At 45.0% G+C, this 21,227-nt stretch overlaps 1 protein-coding gene across 18 annotated transcripts in view; it reads right to left on the reverse strand.

Annotated features, from left to right (window-relative positions):
* The window catches only part of CACNA1D (calcium voltage-gated channel subunit alpha1 D), a 321,073-nt gene that overhangs the window by 167,503 nt on the left and 132,343 nt on the right, over positions 1 to 21,227 (reverse strand). The window lies entirely within an intron of this gene.

A 21,227-nucleotide genomic window follows, 5' to 3' on the forward strand; every position in this document is an offset into this window, starting at 1 on the left:
ACCGCCCATGGGCTAAATGACTCTTAGAACCTTTCCAGTTCCAACCCATGCAACTCCGTGAGTTGTAAGAAAATGTATCAATCAGCAGGTCTAAAAACTATGTCTCTTTCCTCTTTTATAAATGTTTCCTTTCTATGGCTTTAGTTTCACTAGAAATAGGGAAGGACAGAGATGTGTGTAATTAACTTTCCAAGAGGCATCCCCAGGCAAGAAGCTACTTAAAGTAACATCAGTAACTGTAACTTTTCAATATAAAATATAAAGTCCTATACTAAAATGAGTGAGATCTGAAAAATTACCAACATCTCAGAGAAATGGAAGTCATGAAATTCACTCATTAAAATGCCTAGTGCAAGAAGTCAAAATAAATAAGGCTCAGGAAACACTTATGTGAACACCACTTCTAAATGACAGGCACTGTACCAGGAGCCAGAAAAATGTCCCCACTATGGTACCTATCATTTAGTCTGCTCTGTGTGTGGGGGGGGCGGGGGAGAGGGGGCGGAGGGGGAAGTCTCGAATGTTCGCACAGACAATTTCTTGCTGTCACCTGGTTCCCGCCACATCCCCCAGGGGAGTGCTCCCTCAGGAGGCATACGGGGCGTGGCTGTTGGAGGAAACAATGGCTGGCCCGCTCACACCGCTGTAGTATTCCGAGGAGCAGGGACCAGCGTTGCCACTGGATAGGGAGAAAGATCCAGGAAGGCCTCAATGAGGCTGTAACTTTAACTCTGAAAGCTCAAAGAAAAAGGGACTCTGTTACTTTAACCAGAGGCAAAAATCCCTGAAAATGCCAACCCACTGGGCTCACATGAGACCCTGACCACCAAACGCAGATTGTCAATATACTTGAGACTTAAGAGTTCTAAGGGAACCAGAGAAGCTAAAAACAGCACACTGATTTTACAATTCATCCCTTTTTATCCTCACTGCTTTATTTACTAGGCCAGACAGGGGAGGGGGGGAAAAAAAAAAAAGCTTTTGCTGCCATCAATATTCATAGAAGTTATATCCCTACGTCAAGACAGTACACTATATTTCACAGCAGAAAAACAAGACAGAGAACAGACAGTACACCTCCCAAACACAGCTTGTTTTTCCTCTTTGGCTTTTATTTAGAAGTAATTTTGCCACAATAACACAAGGGCCATTAGTATAAATGAATTGTTGAACATTCTTTTTCCTTTTCCTTTGCCCTCTCCCCGCTTCTTTTTAAAGAATTTGGTTTCTCTTTCCAAAATCCTTAGTGAATTATTTGATGGAACTCTTTACAGGAAACACAAACTTCCTTTAATGCAATTCTTAATTACAGAGATTCTACCACGTGCCAACTGCACACCTGCAGCTTGGACGGCAGGCAGACCAGTTTCTCTAGAAGCCAGTGTCATCCTGGTCCTCAATCCTGCCACTAAAAAGGAATCCCATGAAACACGTATAGCTCCACGTTCAACAAACTATTATTTTTAAATCTTGCAAAACATCGTTCAGGAGAAGTGGGATAATTATTTGCTTTTCAAAACGATTGTTCATTTGAGAAAAGAATGTTGAATTTGCAATTTGAAAAGGAAGCCAACGAGAAAGTCAAGTTCATCACCAGGCAGGTGAGATGGGACGGTGGGCCCAGCCAAGGCAGCTGAGTAAGAGGCGACACACAGAAGACACCGAGTCTGTGGCCACAATGGATGGAAACACAAGGGAAGACGCACTATCAAGGATGAGAGACTGCGTTGGCAGAAGAAGGGGTCAGAAGGAACTCTCTAGAACCAGACATGAAACGAGACATCCCCGGTACAAAAGGCCTGAGCAGGAGCTGTACCTTAACAGCCCTTCGCCAGGTTCAATGGAAAGAGTAAATGATTCCTGCATCCCATCCCCCACCACGTGCCAGGCTCTCAGTCACCTACCAGCAGGGATTTCTTCTCCCTGGCAGGAGATCCTGAGTAGGCAGAGCCTGCCAAACCTCCCTGTAGAAAACAACCACCAGAAGCTACCCTATAGATGGACGGAAGTCCCCCACGAGAACGCAATCCACTAGAGAAACAAAGGCTCAAATCTAATTCTGAAACCCAAGGTGTCTTCTTTAAACAGTGACATTTCACCAACAGGACCGGCTCTAAACCAAGTCTCTAAACTACTTAATAATCTCCAAACCCGTTAATGCTATACAGCATCTTGAGAAACAAGAACTGTCAACTAGCAGGAGGTGGGAGATGCCAGAATCCTTTATTAGACTTGGTAGTGTCCTTTCCTGTTTTAAGAATCCTCTTATTAGTGTCGTGGTATGAATGCTCGTCCACCTGTCTAGCCATCTAGTCCTGAACGCCTGCATCCTCCTCAGCAACGCCGGATCCTTGTCCTTCCAGAGCTCCCAAGCTGCTGTCCAAAGGTGAAAGAAGGCTTAATGCAGCCAGCTAAGAGTCACTTCTCTGTTCTGCTCTTCCACCCATGTGGCCCAAGACCTTGGTCCGTCTCTCTGGACTACATCCTGCCAGAAGTCCTCCTCTCCCACTGACACCTTCTATCCCTTCTATGCTCTGCCAGTGTCCTGTGATCCTGGGTTCCCTACTGAAAGGGACCCTCTCTTTCTGTCTTTAACATTCTGCATCTAGGTGTATATCAGACATGTTTAAGGTACTCATAGGTGATACTAGAAAGCAGAGGAGAAAAACAAAATGAAGGAATACAGCTATAGATCTAGGGGCTACTACAGCATGAGGTTTTGTGATCCTAGCATATGTATTTAAAAAAAAAACATAAAACCACAGGATATGTATGTATGTATGTTTCTAAGTTACTACAAACCCTTTTTATCTTTTTTTTTTTTTTTTTTTTTTTTAAAAGATGGGGTTTTACCATGTTGGCCAGGCTGGGACCTCAAGTGATCCGCCCACCTTGGCCTCCCAAAGTACTGGGATTACAGGCATAAGCCACCACGCCCAGCCAAACCCTTTTTAGAACAAGTCTGAAATAAACAGTCAAACTGCTGAGAAAACAGCTGATCTCAGTATCTCACCTGGCCTCCCCTGCTATCCCAACCTGCAGCTCTTTGGTTAAGGACTTCATCCTTTCATCTGTCAACTTTCCCACTGCTTCTTCCGACTTTCCCACCTCTGCTCCGTAGGAGTGCTTCACCCCAAGTCATGGGCCAACCCGCTCCCTCCCACACATGCCAGTTGTCTTCCCACCTCCATGTCCTTGCCCTCCCTGCTTTACCCACCTAGAGTGCCTGCCCTTTTCTGATGAATGAGCATAGAGCTCTGTGATTCAGGGCCAAAAATGCACCCAGTGTGGTTGAATGCAAGGAACACAGGGCCTGGAACCATATATCTGATTTCTGCTAGTCCCAGCTCAGCCACTAATTCGTGCTGTGGCCCTGGGCCATGGTGGAACCATTCCACATCCTGTTCCTTTCTTTCTAAAATGGTCTTCCCATCCCCATTTCTCATCAGACTAAGCTCTGCTTGCCCTTCAAGGCTCATCTTAAATGACTCTTCCTCAGCACAACCTCTACTGACCTCCCAGACAGAATTAGAGCCTGCTGTTACACGCTGTCAAAGCCCATTATACTTCTTCACAGACCTAATTCACAATATAAATTTAAATTTAAAAAAATTACCTCTTTAACAGAGAGCCAAGAAATAAATCCAGTCATTTATGGTCAACAGATCTTTGACAGAGGTGCCAAGAACACACAGTGGGGGAAAGAACAGTCTCTTCAATAACCAGTGTAGTAAAACTAGACATCCACATGCAGAGGAATGAAATCAGACCCTTACCTCACACCGTATGCAAAAATCAGCTCAAAATGGATCAAAGACTTAAACATTAAGACCTAAAACAGTGAAAGCACTAGAGAAAAACAGAGAGTGAAAGATTCTTGAAATTAGTCAGGGCAAAGATTTCTTAGATATGAGCCCATAAGCACCGGAAACATAAACAAAAATAAACAACTGGGACTACATCAAACTAAAATGCTTCCACACAACAAAGGGAAAACCATCAGAATAAAGAGACAACCTAGGAAATGGGAGAAAATATTTTTAAACCATTCATTTGATAAAGGGCTAACACTGAAAATAGATAAGGAACTCAAGGAACTCAATTGCAAGGAAACAACGTGATTTCAAAATGGACAAGGGACCTGAGTGGACATTTCTCAAAAGAAGATATACAGATGGGCAACAGATACATGAAAAAGTGCTCAACATCAATAATCATCAAGGAAATATAAATTAAAACCACAAAGAACCATCACCTGCCATCCATTAGAATGGCTATTTTCGAAAAGGCAAGTGATAAGTGTTGGCAAAGATACAGAGAAGAGGGAAGCTTTATACACTGTTGGTAGGAATGTAAATTAGTACTGCCACTATGGAAAACAGTTATACAAGGTCTTCAAAAATTAAGAGTAGAACTACCACATAAGGCAGTGATCCTACTTCTGAAAATGTATATACAAAGGAAATAAAATTAGTATGTCAAAGAAATGTCTGCCACTCCCATGTTCTTTATAACATTATTTATAGTAGCTAAGACATGGAATTGGCCTTCATGTTCATCAATGGATGAATGGGTAAAGAAAATGTGGTATAACACAATGAAATACTATTCAGCCTTTAAAAAGAAGGAAATCTTGTCATTGCGATAACACAGGTGAACCCAGCGGACACTGTACTAAGCTAAATAAGCCAAGCACAGAAAGGCAAATACTGCAAGACCTCACTTATATGTGCAGTCTAAAAAAGTTGAACTCACAGAAGCAGAGAGAAGAATGATGGTTGCCAGAGGTGGGAATCAGGGAGACCGGGGAGATGCTGGTCAACGTATACACAATTTCCAAGTATACAAAAGTCAGATAGAGTAAGTTGAGGAGATCTATTGTACGACACAGTGGCTATAGTTACAAAAACGTATTGTATATTTGGAAAATTGCTAAGAGTATATTTTAAATGTTCTCACCACACACGAAAAAATAAGCATGTGAGGTAACAGATATGTCAATTAGCTTAATTTAGCCATTCCACAGCATATGCATATATCAAAACATCATGTTGTACACCCTAATTATGTAGCTATTTGTCAATTTTAAAAAATTACCTCTTTAATATTTATGTCCCCCAATAAATTATCATTCCTTTAAGGCCAGAGATCATTTCTATTTCATGCACCATTGCATTCCCAAGGCCTGTCACAAAAACAGATATTCAGCATTTATCAATGAATAAATAAATGGGCAAAATGAGAGGTTTTGACCAACTATTATTAAATGTGCCTTCCCACTAAGAAGATACCAGGGCCTCCTCTGTTCCAGGAAAATGTCCATGAGTAGATGTCAGGGAAAGGCTCAGCACAGCCACCTGCTCCCTCATCATGGCCCTCCCTGCTCTGGGCAGGGTGTTCCAACCAGAAAAAGAGCCTGAACAAAGGCAAGCTGTTCAGGGCGAATAGCGGTCCACGTGGCTGCAGCACAAGGTGTGAGAACAGGTGGGAAGGGGAGGGAGAGGCCACAGGGACACACTGGAAGGCAGACACAAAGGGCCCCAGGTGCCACCGTACGGGGTTTGGTCTCCTTTTCTCACGTGGGAAATGAATAGACTAAATCAGATGATCTCTTCCAGCTGGAAAATAACAATTGTCTATGACCCGACGAGTTAAGTCCAAGCACAGACTCCACAGGGAGGCTCTGTGAGGACCCAGAGCCCCAGGGGAAGAGCTGAACAAGCAAGTGCAGAAGAACTGAGAGCAGTGGCTGCCTTTTCAACTGGCTGAGTCCCTTGAGGCCACTGTGCACGTTCAGGCTGGGCTTGCTGAGACACGCTCTCATTCACCACCCTCCACGTTTCAGGAAGTGACCCGGGGAGCCGCAGAGCTACTGCACAGCTTCCACAAGCTGATTCAACCTCTAGGAAAACTTTGGTGGGTAAGCAGCAGGAGGCTGCTGGGCAGGCAGGCCTCAGCTCAGAGATGCTTGGCTGTAAACAGAGGTCATTTTTCCCCTGCAGGTATTAATAAAGTATGCACTTAGAGGAATTCCAATGGGTACTTTAACGCCACATTTACATGAAGAAACTGGCTACAATGGTCAGTTTACCTTCATTTTTCTTCACCTTTGGTTTAAAAGTACAAATTTTATGTGACATTTGTGTCCCCCAAGTTTAATGCTAGTCTTGACAGCTGTGTTGCCCTGTTTGAGACATTCACCCCTTTTCAGTTCCTTCATCCATAAAACAGGGACAATCATTCCTGCTTTGCCTTGCCCATCAGGGTTATGGTAAAAGCTAGATTAATAACAAGTGGGGTAGAGCTGTGCAAACTATAAAGCACCTCACATCAAAAGGCTCGCCCTGACCAAGGACAGGCAAGACAGCTCCCCAGCCTGTGAATGCACTTCTCCCTGTGGATGCAGCCTCTCTGAATAGGTTTCTCCCAAGATCCCATGAGAGTCCAGGGACCCCACAATTGCCCAGATGGGGTAAGGCCCCTGCCCAAGATGCTGTCTAGAATGTGGCCAGGGATGACAAATGGAGGCGGTCAGCAGGGTGGACTGGTGGACCACTGTCTGGAGCCCAGCTTCAAGGACACGAGGTCTGTGGGAAGAGGGCGGCAGCATGCCTGGGGTGACAGAGGCTGGCAGGGAGCTCTCCTCCTCCCCCGCAGAGCAAAGGTAGTATCTGCTTTTGCTGCCAAGACTAGAACAGTTAGCCTGGATGGTAACGATGTTCGTCACGATGGCCTCACCACCCAGCTAAACTCCAAGGGTAACAGCACCCTGACCTTCTCCCAGCAACTGCTCCATTCCTGCTCTCAGCCCAGGGGCACTAGGAGTTGGCATGTAGCCAAGGTTATTGGTCCGGGGATAGGCATATGCCCCAACCCACACCAACCAGGCCCAAGGAGGGCAAGTCAGGGGCTTTCCCTGCAGCATCTAAGTAAGGAGTTCTGCTGTTGGCTGGATTCAGCCCCGAGAAGCCACAAGCCTACAGATGCCAGGGGGACATTGAGATGAAGAGCTAACACCAAGGGAAGCCAGGCCAAGAAAATGAAGAGAAAGTGTGCCAGCCAGCCAGCAAAACTCAGAAGCACGCACCTGGCCCTGATGCCACTGTATGCGCCCCTGGATCAAGTTGGGCCTGCAGTCAAAAATTCCCTTCCCTCCCCTCCCCATTTGGGCTTTTCAGTTATAAAAGCCACTAACGTAAGCCAGTTTGGGTTCAGTTTTTGTCACTTGCAAATGAAGGAGTCCCAGCTAAATATTAATACAATGGGGGCGGGGGCTGTAGGATCATTCCACATCCCTACAATGTTGAGGTATCTGAGAGAGAATCTTCAGTAAATCCTCATTTCTCAAGAGACAGCTTTCTTGAAGGATTTGCTGTGACCCACAGGCCCAGCGGTGGTTCCCTATACACAGGACCTCCGGAACTGGAAGTCACTGCCTCTGGGAAGTCACCTAGGCTCAGCTTTACAAATTCACTCCTTCAATCTTGCCCGTTCTCTGTTGCCGTCTTCAGTTTCAAGTGGTTTCCTGTGCTCTGCAAACTCTTGTAAACTCGATGCTCCAGACTTGCCTTGCTTCCCATCCGTGCATCCCAGGGACACGGACTCTGAGCTCCTTTGGCAGAGGGAACATTCTATGACTGGCAGCCTTCACACCCAGCTTCGCCTCTAAGGCACTGCCCACTTCCACCCCACCTCACCTGGCAGTTCAGGGACCCTATTTCCGTTTTATCCAACACCATTCACTGGGTATCTGGTCCACACCAGACACAATCCTGAGCATCAGGGATTCAAAGATGGCTAAAATACTGTTTGTGTCCTCAAGGAGGATGGCAGATAATATATAAACATTTCAGGACAGCAGAAGACAACAATCCAAGCTCAGAGTACTAGAAGTCTCCTTTGGGCCGGAGAGGATGGAGCAGCTAATCGTGTCCGGAGCATTTGGGGAAGCTTCTTGAGAAGCACAGGACTGCATCACATCTAAATTCCTCCATCTGGCATCCCCGAGGACCTCTGCCATCTGTCTACACTCAACCTACCAACAACCAACTGACGTCTGCCTTGGCTCCAGCGAGGACAGCTCCCCTGCCCCACCTGGTACTCCCTCCTCAGCCACGCATGTCCAGTCCCTCAGCTCCCACAATGTCCCGCGTATCTGCATACTCAATGGAAGGTATGGTCTTCAAGGCTGCTCTTCTCCAAGACTGAAACCACTTCTGTTTGTCTAAATCCTGCTTCAACCTTTAAGGGAAGACTAAGGAGTTTCATTTCCTCTGAGCATCATTTCCCCTCTGACTTTTGAAAGCCTGATGTACTTAGCAGGTGAACCAATGATCACCACATGTCTGCTGCCTCTGCCCACCGCCCTGCACCATAGCAGACATTCCCACTGGTCATCAGGCAGCACTCTTCCTCCCTCCTGGCACCCTGAGGCAGTGTCACATGTTGTGCCAGTCAGGTATCACCCACTGGGTGGAGCTGGCATCCAAGTTGAAACCGTTTGCCATCCAGAGCTAAAAATTACACTGCATGTTTGACAGGTAATCATGAAAGTAACTCATATCAGCCAGGCGCAGTTGCTCACACCTGTAATCCCAGCACTTTGGAAGGCCAAAGCAGGTGGATCACATGGTCAAGAGATCAATACAATTCTGGCCAACATGGTGAAACACCATCTCTACTAAAAAGAGAAAAATTAGCTGGGCATGGTGGCATGTGCCTGTAGTCCCAGCTACCCAGGAGGCTGAGGCAAGAGAATCGCTTGAACCGGGGAGGTGGAGGTTGCAGTGAGCCGAGATTGTGCCACTGCACTGCAGCCTGGGTGACAGAGTGAAACTCTGTCTCAAAAAAACAAAAAACTAAAACAGTAACTCATATCAATAAACACTTGAGAACCAACCAACTATGCACAAGAGCAGAGAAGGGTTGGAAAGGTGAACCTACTGATACACTGTCTTGTATCATTTGCAGTTTGTCGGTGCCTTGAGGATGAGAACCATTCCATCTACCTCTGCAGAATCCCCTCACAGTACCAAAGTAGAGGACTGGGCACTTCGCCTCAGCAGATTCCAAGAACCCATCATCTACACAAAAAGAAAACCAGAGCCATGATCTCAGGCCACGCTTCTCAGCACCTGGGCCAGCCATCTTGCCCTAGTCGTAACACCCGGGCCAGAATCCCACTGACCCCTCCTAGCTGGAGTTGCAGAGTTATGCTTTCTTTCTAAGCCAGTTCAGGCCTTTGCATCCCATCCCAATGGCTCAGGTAAAATTGGATGGCAATGGGAATGTGCCCTACATGGGCTGATCAAAGTTATGTACTGTCTCCCTGGGAATCTATGGCGTTCAGGTCAACCCTCCAATATGTCTACCTCCTTTGCCAAAAAATAAGAAGTGATGGCTGGGCGTGGTGGCTCATGCCTGTAATCCCAGCACTTTGGGAGGCCAAGGTGGGTGGATCGCCTGACGTCAGGAGTTGGAGACCAGCCTGCCAACATGGTGAAATCCTACCTCTACTAAAAATACAAAAATTAGCTGAGCATGGTGGCATATGCCTGTAATCCCAGCTACTTGGGAGGCTGAGGCATGAGAATTGCTTGAAACCAGGAGGCAGAGGTTGCAAGGAGCCGAGATCATGCCGCTGCACTCCAGCCCGGGCAACAGAGCGAGACTGTGCGAAAAAAAAAAGAAATGAATGAACATTTCAAAATGGCAGGCACTGGTAAGTTTAAAATGGAACACTTTCATTTTGACCAGAAAGCATTCATTCCTTTTCTCCATTAACAGAGATAAAGAAAAGCTTTTCAAATCTGTATATGGTTAAATTGACTGACATCTGAGTTAAAAATGAAATCTCAGCCGGGCACAGTGGCTCATGCCTATAATCCCAACACTTTGGGAGGCTGAGGCAGGTGAATTGCTTGAGGTCAGGAGTTCGAGACCAACTTTGCCAACATGGTGAAACTGCATCTCTACTAAAAATACAAAACATTAGCCGGGCGTGGTGGCGCATGCCTATAGTCCCAGCTACTCAGGAGGCTGAGGCTGAGGCAGGAGAACTGCTTGAACCTGGGAGGCGGAGGTTGCAGTGAGCTGAGACTGCTCCACTGAACTCCAGCCTGGGCGATAAAGCAAGACTCCATCTCAAAATAAATAAATAAATAAATTTATATATATATATATATATATATATATATATATATATATATATATATATAATTTATTTTTTGTTTTTTTCCCCAAACATGTTTCAGATGACATATATGTGTGCCTGGGAGTTACAACCTATTTATTACTGCTCACTAACATTAAAAAAAAAAAGTTGAAAAACGCAACTCTATAAACCAATAAACTGTAGCCACCCCTGGACACCAGTGGTGATAAATATTAACTCTTGCTCTCACACTCACTCATATACACTCTCTCCCTCTACCACATACACATCCACAAAAACCCTTAAAAGGTACTTAACGAGCCTATAACCATATGCAGAGTCAAACACCCAAGAAGCAAACCCAAAGGTCAGAAAGAGCTACCCCAGGAAGTGAGGGGGATGGACGCCTATTTCCTGTGGCCAGTTTCCAGAGCAAGAACAGACTCTCCAGGTAAGGAAACAGAGACTCAGGCAGGGCTGGGCAGAGAGTTTCCTGCCTGTCCTGAGATATCAAATGGGGCTATTTTGGGAGGCAGTGATCTCTAGGATTATCTGACAAAGAAGAGAGAAGAATGGGTGGAACCAGGTTGCAAGTTTACACGGTAAGGAAGAATGCCTTTTCTTGCAGTGGAGCATGGATAGCAGAAGGCAGGATAGAGCAGGAAAAAGCGCTAAACTGAAGACTACGACTCACAAATCCAGAGTGCCCAAATCGGAAGGCACGCCAGAGATCAACAGCACTGTCTTCTGGGAGCTGGAGAGGCTGAAACCCAGAGAGAGAAAAGGTAGCCCCTGCAGCTGGAGCACCTGCAGGCAGGAAAAGCTTCAAACACCTGAGAGCTGGACAGAAAAAAAAAAAAAAGGAAGGTGCCCAGCAAACTTTATCCACCTCACAAGCCACCCGTCTCCCCTGATCCCCTCCAAATCCAGATAGAAAATGGCTCATTAAAAAAACAATACAAAATTACCTGACTGGGACAAGAAGTAAAATGACAGCCCTACCCGCCAGTACCCCTTCCCCACCCAAAGCCTGGGGCAGCAGGTCAGACAGAAGAGAAGCAGGGCAGGGCAGCATGAGGAATGTGAAGTCCTGGACCAGACTTGTTCCCACGCAAGTCTGTAGTCTGTAGGCCCAGGAGGGTCCACAGAAACTGTGCGTCACGTGTATCCTCTGGCGGGCATGGGGGCTGCTTGCAGTCAGGTGCACACACACCTCTTAGCTAAAACAGGGCTGTCAGAGTAAAAGACATCTGTAACTCACAGGGTGAAATCGGGGAAGGGTTCCCTCTCTAGCTTCTTTGTGGCAAAGGTGGTCAACAAAGAATAAAAGCCTTTCGCTCTTTGAGCAGGGTCTACAGAGCCCGAGGCTGTAATTTTTTTCTTTTCTTTTTTTTTCAGATCCGATTATTCCCACTGTAAGAGGCTGTAATTTTTGATGCATGTTTTTGTATCCTCATCCACTAAATGAGATGAATTCTTCCCTCAGCGTTCTTGAGACAGTGAAGAGATCTCCCAAAACAAAAATCTTTTAAGGAAGCCCAAGACTGCCTGCCCTCCAGGCAGCCAAGAGGATGATGAACAGGCAGTCCAATTCCTGGTTCTGCCCTCCTCCAGCCCTGTGGCCCTGGGCAAAGCCCTGAAAATCTCCAAGCAGCAGTCTCCTCATCCTCTCAATGGACACAACAGCACCAACTTTCTGGAACTGAGGATTGATACTGATGGTGGGAACACCTGGCACATGGTTTGTACTCAGCGCCTGCTGTCACTGTGCTGCTTGTGTTGTGACTGGTACACAGAGGGGTCTCCAGGAGCTCTCACACAGGGGTACCTCTTAAAAACCAAGGGCTGGAGGATTCTAGGAAGTTGAGACATCCTGCTCAGCTTCACTTTACGTTCCCACAATGCGAAGGACCAAGGGGACACGCCACCAAGCAGGCGCGTGCGCGCGTGCGCACACACACACACACACACACACCCATTAGTAGAAATAGTATTGAAGACTCAGAAAACACCAGCAAACTCCTAACCAAAAACAAGCACCTCGAAATCACAGCCGTGGAAGTCCTGTTGGCCAGCTGAAAGCCCAAAACCACATCCGTCCCGTTAATTCAGGTACAGGCAGATGCTTTTTTAATGGTTTCATAATTATTGAGATCATTTTAATAATGATTCATGTTAGAAAAGGCAATAGGCTTCATCACCATTGCCTCAATTCAAAATTCATTAACACTCTGTAACCAACTGAAATCATTACATTTGAGCCCTATACTTCATAAACTTATCTTCTAAGGGGATTGTTAAGCTACTTGATTTCTACAGCCTGTATTTTAAAGCTGCCTTTCTATGTCAGTATAGTTCACTGTCCATAGCTACTTCCTATAAATTGAGGCATACTCAAATCACCTTGAGAATCGGAACATGAAGGGCCCACCAAAGCTTAACCAGCTAAATAGACATGATTTTCTAAATGTCTAGGTTTATTATTTATAAAACATCCCGGTGAGACAAAATGGAGCAAACAAATATAGGTCTTTCTTTAATTGCAGTAATGTTGGTGAATCAGATCTCAAATGTCTGGAAATTACTACTTTCTACAACTTGTGATTTTGCTCAAAGCCAAACTTAAAATACCCAAATCTAGAACAAATAGCTTAACTGTATCATCCAGTCTTACACTTTTTACAACCCAGGCCTATCAGGGTACAGATATGGGACAGGATTACCTCTGATTACCAGTCAAGGGCAAATAGGTGGGTTCTGAAAAGCATCTCTGTGGAGCTTACACTGTACTAGTTTCCTATTAACTTTTTAAAAACCAGACATCCAGGAAATCAAGAAGAGGCAAGCTGAAATCGAGCTGGTTGACTTCCTGGCTACCAGTTTGTCCTAAGCTGGAGAGCATAGTAAATATGGAAGCAATTTGGGTTCAAAATCCCCACTTGGTCTAGCTCTATCACCTTGGGCAAGAACTCCGCAGTTTTTTTTTTTGTTTTTTTTGAGACAGGGTCTCTGTCACCCAGGCTGAAGTACAATGGTGCAATCTCAGCTCACTGCCACCTCTGCCTCCCAAGTTCCAGCAATTCTTCAGCCTCAGCTGGAACCACAGGTACATGCCACCAAGCCCAGCTTTTTTCTTTCTTTCTTTTTTTTTTTTTTTTGGTAGAGATGGGGTTTTGCCATGTTGCCTAGGCCGGTCTTGAACTTCTGACCTCAAAACAATCCTCCCACCTCAGCCTCCCAAAGTGCTGGGATCACAGGCGTGAGCCACTATACCCAGCCTCCTGCCTTGGTCTGCTAATCAGTGAAAGCATTGTTAAAAGGAGTAATGTTATTATTATTATACAGGCATATAATGTTAATGTTATTATACAGGCGTATCTCATTTTATTGCACTTCACATTTTGTTGGGCTTCACAGACAATACATTTTTTGTGAATTGAACGTCCGTGACAATACTGCATCAAGCAGGTCTATTAGTGCCATTTTTCTAGCAGTAAGTTCTCACTTTGTGTCTGTGTCACATTTTGGTAATTCTTGTGACATTTCTTTCTTTCTTTCTTTCTTTTTTTTTTTTGACAGAGTCTCTCTGTCACCCAGGCTGGAGTGCAGTGGTGTGATCTCAGCTCACTGCAACCTCCACCTCAGGGTTCAAGCGATTCTCCTGCCTTAGCCTCCCAAGTAGCTGGGATTACAGGTGCATGCCACCATGCCTGGCTAATTTTTTGTATTTTTAGTAGAGACAAGATTTCCCTATGTTAGCCAGATGATCTCGATCTCCTGACCTTGTGATCCACCTGCCTCAGCCTCCCAAAGTGCTGGAATTACAGGCGTGAATCGCTGGGCCCGGCCTCTCGTGGTATTTCAAACTTTTTCATTATTACCGTATCTGGCATGATGATCTATGATCACTTATCCTTGATGCTACTATTGTAATTGTTCCTGGAGACATCACAAACTGTGCCCACAGAAGACTGTGAACTTAACTGATAAATGTTTGTGTTCTGACTGCTCCACCAACTGGCTCTTTCCCATCTCTCTCTCTCTCTCTCTCTGTCCTTGGGCTTCCATATTCCCTAAGACACAATTACACTGAAATCAGACCAATTAATAACCCTACAACAGCCTCTCAGTAGTCAAGTGAAAGGAAGAGTCGCATGTCTCTTACAGTAAATCACAAGCTAGAAATGATTAAGCTTAGTGAGGAAGCCATGTTCAAAGCAGAGAAAGGCTGAAAGCCAGGCCTTTTGTACCAAACCAATAGCAAAGGTGTAAATGCAAAGCAAAAGTTCTTGAAGGAAATTAGAAGTGTTACTCCAGTGAACACATGAGAAGAAAGTGAAACACCCTTATTGCTGACACAGAAAATATTTTCAGGGTCTGGACAGAAGATCAAACCAGCCCATTCCCTTATGCCAAAGTCGAATCCAGAGCAAGGCCCTAACTCTCTTAAATTCCATAAAGGCTGAAGAAGCTGCAGAAGGAAAGTTGGAAGCTAGCGGAGCTTAGTTCATGAGTTTTAAGAAAAGCCACCATCTCCATCACATACAAGTAAAAGGCAAAGCAGCAAGAGCTCACGAGGAAGCTGCAGCAAGTTCTCCAGAAGATCTAGGATCACTGATGCAGGCGGTGACACTAAACAACAGATTTTCATGTAGATAAGAGCCTTCTATTGGAAGACGATGTCATCGAGGATTTTTCTAGCTAGAGAGGGGAATGCCTGGCTTCAAAACTTCAATGGACAGGCTGACTCTCTCATTAGGGGCTAATGCAGCTGGTGGCTTTAAGTTGAAGCCTATACTCCCTTACCATTCTGAAAATCCTAGGGCCCTTAAGAACGATGCTAAATATGCTCTGCTTGTGCTCTGTAAATGAACAGCAAAACCTGAGTGATGGCACCTCTGTTTATGGCATAGCTGACCGAATATTTCAAGCCCACTGTTGAAACCTTCTGCTCAGAAAAAAACTCCTTTCAAAATATTACTGCTCACTGACAATGCACCTGATCACTCAAGAACTCTGACGGAGATCCACAAGGAGATGAATGTTTTCATGCCTGCTGATACAATATACATTCTGCAGCCCATGAATCGAGGAGTAATTTTGACTCCAAAAAGCCTTATGGTTTAAGGAATATGTTTTATAAGGCTCCAGCTGCCATAGATAGCAATCCCTCTAATGGATCTGGGCAAAGTAAATTGAAAACCTCTGGGAGAAATTCATCATTCTAGATGTCATTAAGAACATTTGTGATTCACTGAACAAAGTCAATATTTCAATATTAGCAGGAGTTTGGAAGAAGTTGTTTCCAACCCTCATGGATGACTTTGAGGAAGACTTCACTGGAGGAAGGCACTGTAGACATTGTGGAAATAGCAAAGAATAAGAATCAGAAGTGACGACTGAAGGTGGAGATGAATTGCTGCAATCTCATGATAAAACTTGAATGAATGAGCGGTTGCTGCTTATGGATGAGGAAAGAAAGTGGTTTCGTGATACGGAATCTACTCCTGGTGAAAGTTGTTGAAATGAAACAGAGGGTTCAGAATATTACATCAACTTAGTTGATAAAGCAGAGGCAGGGTTTGAGACGACTGACTCTGGTTTGAGAGAAGTTCTACTGTGGGTAAAATGCAGACAAACAGCATCCCAGGCTACGGAGGAATCTTTCATGAAAGAAAGAATCTATCAGTGTGGCAAACTTTCTTGCTGTTTTAAGAAATTGCCACAGCCACCCCAGCCATCAGCAACCACTACTGTGACTGGTCAGCAGCCATCAACACCAAGGCAAGACCCCTTACCGGCAAAAAGATTATGACATGCTGAAGGCTCAGATATCATTCGCATTTTTAGTAATAAAGTAGTTTTAATTAAGGTGTGTATTTTTAGACAGAATGCTATTGGACACTTAACAGACTACAGCGTAGTGTAGACATAACTTTCATATGCACTGGGAAACAAGAACATTTGTGTGACTCACTTTACTGCGTATATTTGCTTTATTGTGGTAGTCTGTAACAACAAAACCAACCGTATCTCCAAGGTATGCCTGTTTGAGCCATTGAGGGTAGAAGCTCAGGTCTTGACCTATTTTCCCACACTGCAGAAGCTCTCAGATTTCCTTCTAACCAACTTGTCAGTTGAACTGGCATTCTTTGTTCCCTCTGGCTAAAAGGTAATGACTAATGCCCAAACTATACTGAACTCTCATGACTTCTTGGTTAATTTCTCGAGTGCTTACACATTTTTGTTCCCCATGAGTTGAGCTGTTTGCTCACCAGGAGTTGGTGGTTGGTTTCCAGTTTATGGCAGTTGGATTTGTAACTACCTAAATTAATTAAATACTGCCTTAAATAATGATATATGAGTGCAAAAGAAAGAGTTGTTGCTTCCAAAACATCAGGCTGAATCCACTGGAAGTACTGGATAAGCAATGTGCTATATGTTTTATTGTTGAATCAGATATGAATGTGCAACAAAAAAGATAAAGGAAAAACCATAGTCATTTAGAATTGCTCTCAGCTTTCTTCTCCCGTATCTTTAAGTTCTTGTTCTATCATTAAATAAGACGCAACTGGAAATGGTGGACACATTGTAGGTGTAGCCTGTGCAAGCAAGAAAGTGGATATGCTGATCAGTAGATACATAATAATAAAAACAAAAAACCTGTGGTCCTATTTGATCAGACTGGCAAATAATTGTTCAGTCCTATATTCCAGGTTAAAATACTCTTTCAAAGGTGTTATATCTTTTTAAATGAGCATCCCTGTAACTGGCTTTTTAAAGCAACCAACCTATCAGGTCAAATATAAGGACAGGTGCTGCAGGAGGCCAGTGAGAGTCATCAGGGCTTACTTTGTCCTCAGTTCCCTCCTGAGGTCTAGCATTTAACCATGCTTGCCATGAGCCTGTCTCCAAAAATGGATGAGTGCAAATACACTGTCAGTGGATAATGCAATATGTATTTAAATAAATATCACATTGTCCTTATGATGACTTTTGAATGCGCTGGCAGACTAAGTACCAAGTGCCATGATTTCCACATCGGGGCTCAAAGTGGTGACCTTTCGGAAGCTGCATGCTATGTCACCAACCTCTGTCTTCTTTGTGGGCCAGTGTGGGGTGAAATGGTGTGTGGCAGCAGCAGCAGCACTGTGCACTGGGGGAGAGAAAGGAAAGAAGGGAGGGAACGTGTGCGAGCGTGAGTGAGAAAGAGAGAAAGTGTCTGTGCCAGGAAGACCTGCAATGTATCCCACATGTGGAATGAGGAGGGCATGCCGCTGCTCACAGAAATGCACAACTGGATAGAGCTCCCTGGAAAGTTTCCCCAGTGACAGACTGCTAACTCCTCCCCTTCACCATGACCTCATTTCAATGGTCAAGGATGCTTTCATTCTGTATTTTATCCTATGTTGGATACTCCGTTTCTGAATATCTGCTATGGGTGAGGTAAACTACATACATTCCCACAAACTGATCACTTTCTTAAGAGGAAACTGATCACCAGCGTAGGCTTCTGTCCTGGTTAGCATCAGCCAGAGAAGATGTGGGTTGGCAAGAAGGCAATTAGACAAGCAAAGCTACTGTCCTGGGCAAGATTCAACTCTCAGTGACAAGTCAAAACTTGTATTTCTCACTAGACCAGGGGATGGTAAATCATGGCCTCCAGTCCACTGGCCAGGTTTTCGTAAATGAAGCTTTAGTGCCACACGACCATGCTCATTTGTTTTCTTATCTAAGGCTGCTTTTGCCCTATGGCAGCAGAGCTGAGTAGCTGTGACAGAAACTGTATGGCCCACAAAGTCTACAATATTTACTATTCGATTCTTTACAGAAAAGGTTTGCTCCCTGCCCTGGACCTGTAGTGCTCATGAGATAGGATGTTCCTGGCTGTCACTTCTCTGCCAGAAAAAGAAAAGAGAATGCCAGTGATTACCTAGCCTTGTTCCTTCTTCTAAGATGAATGGTATAATATTTTTGCTTAATAGCTAAGATATGTGTGGAATACTAGCAGAAATCTTCGCAAACACAAACATTTTTACAAACAGGTTCTGACAGTCTTTCCCCACTGCTTGCTGTGGAAGCTTGCAGGCACTGAAATGGCAGTGACTGCTGAGGCTTCTGAAAACACCAGCATGCACAGTCACATATGGCGCTCGGCTTTGTCTGGAGGGACACACTGCAATTCAGAATTGCAGACACAAAAGAAATGCTACTTAGAGACTTTTTTTTAAAAGACCTTGAAGGACCTGATCCCTCATTATTCCCATAGTACATAGTAGCTTTCAGTTTTTACTCTGTATTTAACCAAAGTTCCTACAAGACTATAAAAAACCCATAGCCACTGTGGAAATGAATTAAAATAATAGTTTCTGCAAAATACTTTAAATGGCATGGCATTCATCCTTTAGAACTGGGTTAGGGAGTACTATAATTTGGTCTGTCAGCACTAATGTAAGCATACAGCAGATCCAGAACAGTGTGTGTTGACTCTCTAAGGTTTGGAAGATGGGGAGCTTATGATGGCCTTAAAGAAGACTTAACATCTGTCCTTCCACAAGAAGTTGGCCTCATACTTTGACAAATACCACCACCACAGAGAGAACAGCAAAAGCACAGAAAGACAACCCAAATAAAAGGCACACATGTGTATCTAAGGCATAGTAGTGTGGGTTATGATGTAATTTTTCATTCTGTACAGAAAGGAGGGTTGGGTGAGTGCTTCCTGTCACCCAGGTATTAGAGAAGACAGGGCTCCCTGAGAGAAATGAATACCTCATTTTCTTTCTTTTTTTTTTCTTTTTTTTTTTCTGAGATGAAGTCTTACTCTGTCACCCAGGCTGGAGTACAATGGTGTGATCTCAGGGCCACTGAACCTCTGCCTCCTGGGTTCAAGCGATTCTACCTCAGCCTCTGTCTCCTGAGTAGCTGGGATTACGGGTGCCCACCACCATGCCAGGCTAATTTTTGTATTTTTAATAGAAATGGAGTTTCACCATGTTGGCCAGGCTGGTCTTGAACTCCTGATCTCAGGTGATCTTCCTGCCTCAGCCTCTCAAAGTGCTGGGATTACAGGAATAAGTCACCACACCCAGCCTGAATACTACATTTTCTAAGAAACCAACAAATGAAACTAGACATCTCCCCAGCCCAGGGCTCACTAAGCCAACCCTTTATAATCAACCACCCCTTTCCAACCCCCGCAGCCACAGGCTATGAGGCTTGACAGGAGACAGAGCATCAACAGGTTGGCAGCCTTGTGGAGGAGAAGAAAAGCTAGAGGGAGGTCCCCTTACTAGGTCTAAGAAACAGGGACTCGAGAGAATCATAAAGACAATCACATTTGCAAGATGGAGAAACTAGCACCTCAATCCCCAGGAAACTCTCAGCCCCGGCTACAATCCTGAACTGCTGCTCCGCTCACCTCAGCTAGGACAGTCATCATGCTACCCTTTGACCTGGCAAAACCCACGAGCTTCCTACAAGTCAAGCGGACGTCACGGGGCGGCTAGGCTTGAGCTCTCTCTGGGATCTCACCCAAGGGGACTGGCCACCATGCAAGGTTACTCTAGCAACCAGAGGCCGTGCAGCAGGGATCAGAATGGCTGAACCAGAGCCACTAGTCACCACTGGGACCTGTGAGGTCAGGAAGTCTCCACAGAACCTCAGCAGGAATCTGCACATGGATGCCTGTCAGACCAAGGGTGCTGCCACCTGGCCAGTTTCAGCTAGAGAAGCTGCAAAAACCAACCAGGAAAAAAACATACCTAGCGCCCAGTTAGGCCAAAAGGTACTTGCCCTTTACTCCTATCCCTCCGCCTCTTTGTCACTAATGAAGGAGTCAGAGCTGACAGAGTGTGGGGAGGTAGGGGGAGCAGCCCAGACGCCCTTACTCCAATGGCAGGGCAGGAACAAGGAGGAGTGTTAAATCAGATGACAACACTGATGTTTTGTTAACTGAAAATGGGAGCTCTGCCCAAGACGTCATCTAGGAAAGAAAGAGGGAGATCCAACAGGTAAAAGCAGAGATTTGAAACATACCACCATTTCATGTTATAATTCCAGATGCCTCAACTAATAAAATATAGACGGGTAAATTGAAACTCAGAGAGGCAAGAACTGATCCAACATCATAAGCCAAGATGGTGACTAAAGCCGAAACTAAAACCCCAGTCACTTGTCTCCTTGTTTCCCTGCACAATGACACCTGAGTGTGACTTTATTCATGTTTGACTTTACAAAGAAAATCAGAAGAACTGGCTCAGGGCCTCGGCTCAGGTTACAAGTCTTCCCTCTCCCAGGACTTTTCCTAAGAGCCTGCTTTCTCTCTCCATTTCCCCTCTCAGCCTTCCCCCCTCTCTCCTGTTGCCCTCACATGTGCCAATACACACGGCACCTGTGATCCCTGTCCCACGGGTCCCCTCTATCTGGTAGGTCCTGACTGCTACAACCACATATAAAGCTAGGTTTGGGGCCAAAGTTGGGTCTCAATCACAGTTCTCAGCTATTTCCAGGTCAGTGTGACCAGAAAATAACTCTAGATCAGGCTTTTCTGGGACCTGGCATCAGCCACCCCTCCTCTTCATACCTTTGACCATAAGGGGATGTGCCAGGGCAGCAAACTCAACCCACCACACTACACCAGTGGGAGTCCAGAATCTGAATCACCTCTGAGGGGTCCCACTTTTAATCAGGAAGTATAAAGGAAGGTGCAAAGTCTTCTCCAGATTCTAGCAATTCTGTGCATTTCATTGGCCAGTTTCCAGCTTCTAAGCTAATCTAAAGAAACCCAAAGCAGACCTACAGTTAAGACTCTCCTTTATCCCCACCCCAGCCTAATCTGTAAATTTTCTCAGATGTGCACCCCACACACACTCCTCCTCCTCCGAAGGCAGAAAGTTGGACCCCATGACCTCCATGGATCCTCAAGTCCTTTCTGCATCAAATGCACTGAACCTCTATATACCCAACTGGCCCACTCACCCAGCCACACATTAACAGGGAACCAGTCACTCACAATAGGACTTAATTTTCTTAATCAGTTACCAATCTGTAAATGAATATGAAGGTCAAATAG

Source organism: Saimiri boliviensis, chromosome 8, assembly GCF_048565385.1.
Source record: "Saimiri boliviensis isolate mSaiBol1 chromosome 8, mSaiBol1.pri, whole genome shotgun sequence".
Classification (NCBI taxonomy): Eukaryota; Metazoa; Chordata; class Mammalia; order Primates; family Cebidae; genus Saimiri; species Saimiri boliviensis.